At 39.4% G+C, this 5,744-nt stretch overlaps 1 protein-coding gene across 1 annotated transcript in view; it reads left to right on the forward strand.

Annotated features, from left to right (window-relative positions):
* Nucleotides 1–1,026: 1,026 nt before the first annotated feature.
* Nucleotides 1,027–5,744, forward strand: part of LOC139120296 (alpha-1B adrenergic receptor-like) — a 131,337-nt gene continuing 126,619 nt past the window's right edge. Inside the window, exon 1 of the mRNA XM_070684619.1 lies at nt 1,027–1,253. The gene's annotated coding sequence lies outside the window, so the exon portion shown is untranslated. The remainder of the gene's footprint in view (nt 1,254–5,744) is intronic.

Raw genomic sequence — 5,744 nt, forward strand, 5'->3', positions numbered from 1 at the left:
ACACAGGGATGGCGGCCATTTTTGAATTTCAAACACCGGAGTGGGTAATTGATTTCTCTAGACTCTAACACCGAAATTTGCATGTTGACCCCTGCTTTTTTATTCTTTATTTCGAAAGAGCGGAATGATTGGAAGTTTACCTGTTTCACTTTTCGGGAGCATACTATCTTAAATCTTGAGATTTCGATTTCCTATTCTGTTATTGTACGAGCAATTTTTTCCCTTCAAAGTAAAACAGACTCGGACAATTTAATGTGCACAATAAAAAAAAACATTGTCTATCGATTTTCTCTAAATATATCAATCACTAGCTTTGAAGAATTTGTATGTTGTATATTGATACAAATTTGATTTTTTTTTCGTAACCGCACGAGACGTGAACTTGAAAGAACCACTACAGTTGTTTTACCTAAGGTAGTATACGCCTCGAAAATGAAAAACTTTTGCTCAAACTTTCTTCAAGGATTCAATATTTCAACCATTCTCTTTCAAAATCGAGAGTAAAAATTGGGGGGTCACCGTTCAAATTTTGGTATTAGAGAAACAAACTACCCAAATTTTACAGATGTTCGACATATAAAATGACCGACATCCCTTAGTTAACTTTATGGGGAAAAACAAAATTTTCAGTTTTTTCGAAAAACTAAGACGATGAAAAGTTTTTTTACACCAAGATCTTTAAAAATGCGCCCTCACAATTGCATGTGAACAATTGTGAGTTTTAGAGTCCGGATATCTGCCCCCGACGCGCATTTTACCTTAATGATAGGAATTTTAGTGTAAAGTAATTAAAAATACGTCCAACGCCTACGATCCAGTGTTCCTACAAATTACTGATCACTGTATACATACCCCAGTAAATTTCAAAGAAATTGTGAACAATAATGCACTGCCCTCTAGCGTTGAAAATTTCAAGGATGCAAAATATAGATACTCCAACGTTGAGGGCGTACTTTGTAAATGTTCCGAAATTGTACTCGCTCTGATAAATGCAGTGTGATATATGTTGCCGGCGTGTTAGCTGTGTTCACGCTACCGTATGAGCGATTTTGAAACGGATCCACAACGGCCATCAGCAAGTCAACGGAGATTCGTATTGAAAGAGTCTATCGGTGAAAATTTCCTGCCGCCTTCGTTGTCCAGATCGCAAAGCGATAACTGTCTACTTGCACTGCAGCCCAACAGCCCGACGATCATCGACTGCAGCAATCGTTTCATCAAATGGAATACACATAAACGCCGGTCTTTCACAGGTAAGTTTCCGCCAAAGTCGTTCCATTCACACACAAACGCTCAAATCGACATGTCACCACAAATCGAATGTACTAGTTTTTAACTATATTGTTAAAGCAGACATTGGTTGGTTTGGAACCGTCCCTAAAGAGCCTTCCCTTCGCATACGTCAATATTTTGGAAAAAATTTAGTACGCGAAACTTTTGTTTTAAAACAATATGTTGCTCCGTTGAATTATTCTTTGTAACAATAGTGAGTTTAACACAAAAGCCCCGGTACATTCAGTGTTTTCTAGTTTGACACACATTTCTTACATATCGACACCGTCCCCATTTTGTGGTCATGCTGCAAGTTTACACATCAGTTATTTTCAATATGTTTGCCAATACGGATTAAAGAATTTAACTTTGTTATGTATATAACCACATCCCCTGTAAGCTGAGATTCAGACGCGTTCTATGGCGCTACCTCAACCGGCGGTGTCCTCGACAACTAGACTATCAGATATTAGTGACAGTTACCGAAGAACTGTCAGACACGCGCAGTAATACGGACTTATGTTGCCTGGTGGTAAACAGAAACCCATGACGTCCTACCAGTTATGCGACATCACGTCCATCTCAGTGGTTTGAGGCGATCCATATTTCTCCTGGTAACGCGAGGTATATCGTCTTGATGCTTGATGGACCGTTGTGGTCAGGCAAGGATTTGAAAAATGGAACCCTTGGCGCTGAAATCAATGAGAGTCTCGGTCGACCAACGTTTGATGTAGGAGTCGCGCGGTCGATCAATACTGGCGTTCGACTGGGAAGGGAAAGTGGGAAGAAACAGCGACAAGTGGGACGCGGGAAAGTAAGCAGAATCCACAAGGCAGGATGAGACAGGGGTATATGCAGATAGATAGAGGCATAGGCAAAGATGGCATAAACGCCAAGTAGAAGACAGAAAAACCAAATGAAGACATAATCAAGTGGTAATGTTGGTAAAAAAAGAAACAAATGAAAAAAATTGATGCATTTTGCAAATAATTCAGATTTCGTGACCCAGTACGGTTGGTAGAGATAAAGATACGTTACAAAATGAACGATGCTATTTCGATTCCAGCCCTTGGGGGAATCTAGCGATTAGGCTATGAGAACTCAGTTCACGAGATTTATCGTACATATGGCTCCATAGAGACGAATATCATACGACCAGTTTATTTTTTTTAAGTCACAACACTTACAAGGAAATAGTGCCCCAGGTTTAAGGTTGTCCTTCTCCGAAAATTCTCAAAATATCGTTGTCGCTAAATATCGATCTTTATAACTGTAAATTCGGAATACAGACTACGAGAAGAAATGATATCGACTAATAATCTTTAAAAACAAAGTCCATAACAAGAGCTTAATACGCCTGCATAATTGCTTGTCCAAATTAGTCCAAAATTTCTTGTCAGTCAGTCAATCAATGAGACCTACCAATCTAAACTAGACCATGATTTGAAACCAATTTGAATGAAAGGCGAGCTCATTCGCTGCCCTGGATTTCGAGATCAAACGTAAGGTAGGTTGCAGAATGCCATTCATTCAATCGCACCGCACGATAAATCCAGCTTTTGTGACAATGCAGCCATTTTTCTGCACACACATTCCTGAAAGAACCTGTCCACGCAATGAAACCGCCCGTCAACTCTATTTGTATTCAAATACTAGTGTTCACGCGTGATCTCACGCTTATATGGCCAATTTTGTCGTGGAGGATGACACTGGCAGAAAAATAATTTTCGTTCGAATTCCCGCCGAAATGAGAACGATCGTGACACGAGGAACAAATTGAAGAATTTGTCGTCTGCCTGATATTAAAGTCGTCGCCTAGTTATGAAAAATCTCGTATTGCGTCAGAATTCATTCACTGTTTGCTAAGTAGAGATCCACGGCGCGTGAAACTGATGCGGAATTCACATTTTTTCAAGAGTAAAAACGAACACATTTGTGGATCACGTATGGCGCTGCTACGGCTTGTTTTGAAATGCTTTGTGCAGTTTTGTTGGCAGGAATTTTGAAAATTGCATACCGCTTTGGAGGAGGCACAAATGACAACCTAGCAGCGCTGACGTTTGCGGATCTCAATGATCGCTCGGATATCCAAAGAAGGTGTGAAAACACCACGGGTGGTTATTTTTACTATTAGCGGATAACTTTTGATAGGCGAGTTGAATTCCTACGACTAAGAATTTCCACTGCATACTGAATGAAATGCAGTACTTTGGTCGCGAATGAATAATAGGGAAAACCAGGTTATGCAAACGTAAAAAAATGAAACCTTGTGTAATGTATAAATGTATAATTTGACAGATAAATTTGACCAGAATATTGACTACGGAGGCCGAGATGTTCTTAAATCCGAATCACATCATTAGCAAATTTACAATATGTAATGTCATTTCGTGCTTGCCTAGTCAACGCGGAGCTATATAATTATTGTCTTTGCAATAATGTTTCTGAATTCATTGCGATCACCACTCTGAGACACTCATAATTCTGTCAAGAGGAAAATTTGAACCAACTTTCCCAAAGGTGCCTCATGATGTTTTCAAGGTCAGTTTTCTAGACAATGCATTTGACTTTTAGTTCTTTCCTTCCACACCCCTCTTCCAACAAGCCCTAAATCACCGGTCTTTTTTTTAATGTCTGCCAGTGTGTGAAAGACAGTGTTGTACAAGTTTAGTACAATCGGTTCTGCATCGAGCACAGGGGCGGCGAGACTGAAGCCAACCCGAGGGATTTTGATCGTTATCAGGAGTGGCAGTTCGAAATAAGAGGAAGGAGATGCGAGATCTGATAACGGCTTGTTACACAGACACACTGCAAACTGTTGGCGATTGAAGTCACAACCGCGAGATAGCAATAGAGAGTGCAAGGACCGAAAAAGTATATAAATACGGGTGGAAGGGTATGGGGCCGTCAATTTCTATTATTAGCGGGTTAAAACGAACTGAGATGTCCCCAAACTCTCGCTTGTGAAAACATGTCTAACCTTGTAAAGATGTTAAAGCAAATCAAGTCAGACCGCTTTTCTCCGCCTTGCCATCTCGTCTAACAGCATGTTGTATATGTATGATGATTTGGTGATGATTACGTACACGGGCGCCTACAAACGCACGCAGATGAGCGCGCGCGCCTATACAACGCTTTTAATAAAACAAACGTTGATAATATTATTCATATAGTCTCAATTTGTGTGGGAGGGTTGAAAGAGTGGCCATGTCACTTAAAGGGCTAGTAACTATAACTTTTTAATGATTTTTTCATTATTCTTTTTAATACCAACCGTAATTTCTTATTCCACTCTCCAAAGCTTGTTGCGACACGCAGGCAGCATTCAGCTTGTCAACTGAGCTTGTACATATGTGGACTGCATTGCCACTATCGACGAGTGAATTCTGGTCCGGACCAGAATTCAAACGTAACTTGAACAATAACAATGCATTTTGCGCGTACAGGCGCTACATCGATAAGCTAAATGATTATGCTTCAACATGTTTTTGGCAATAAAACAAGAACTTGCGAAATGATCCTTCAATGTCACACAACAACATTGGCTCGTCAGGGTCTAATAAGGGATGGACCATTAGATCTTGGGAGGGGGTGGTCAAAAACAAAAAAATTAAAAGCAAAAAGTAAGGCAAAAATCTTCAGACTAGTTTGCACAATAAAAAAATAAAACGAGATAGCAAAATTTTTAAATCTGCCAGTTTACTTAGAAAAAAATTAGCACATCATGATTCACATGGAAAATAATTTTTCAAAAATTACGATTGTAAATAAAAATATTCACAATCTGATTGTAACTACCCCTACCTCCCAAGATCTAATGGTCCGTTCCTAAGAAATTTGATAGAGTAGAGTATATTGATAGAGTATATCGTCATCTGTTTTCAGTTGGGTTAATACCTGTATGTTGTATTTGTAAATAATCGCAGAAAAAGCTTCCCCGAACAGCGTAAGGTACGACCATAACAGTACCAGCAACAGAGCACTCACAGAAAAATGGATATTATTATTGCAAAAAGGCCTTGGGCTCTGTATTCGGTTATGGCTGTGGTATAAGATTTATTTTTTAAAAGTTTGCTTCACGTCAGTCGAATGAATAGCCAAGTGACAGGGCATGTAACGCAGCAACTGGGAAATATAACAGTGCCATCTTACTGCTTGGACGATTGCATGTTAGCTCCCGTGTCTATACGCAGGAATTTCTGGTGTAGTTGGCCAAGCATGAGGGACTTAAAAGAGTAGTTGGTCGATAAGACTTGCATAATTAGCGTTAATTTGCATACGTATCAGTATCAAACATTTCAGAGTATTTTACAGTGGCTGTCGTGAATTTTGCCGGAAGTTAGTGTAAAAATTAACCTCAAAAATTTAAAGCACCGTCGTTGAATACTTTTGTCAACGTACAGTTGACTTATTAGAACTTTGCATGCAACTCGATTGGAACTAATTTGGGATAATTGGATGGTGAAGTAATG

The sequence above is a fragment of the Ptychodera flava genome, chromosome 20 (genome assembly GCF_041260155.1).
Source record: "Ptychodera flava strain L36383 chromosome 20, AS_Pfla_20210202, whole genome shotgun sequence".
In the NCBI taxonomy this organism is placed as follows: Eukaryota; Metazoa; Hemichordata; class Enteropneusta; family Ptychoderidae; genus Ptychodera; species Ptychodera flava.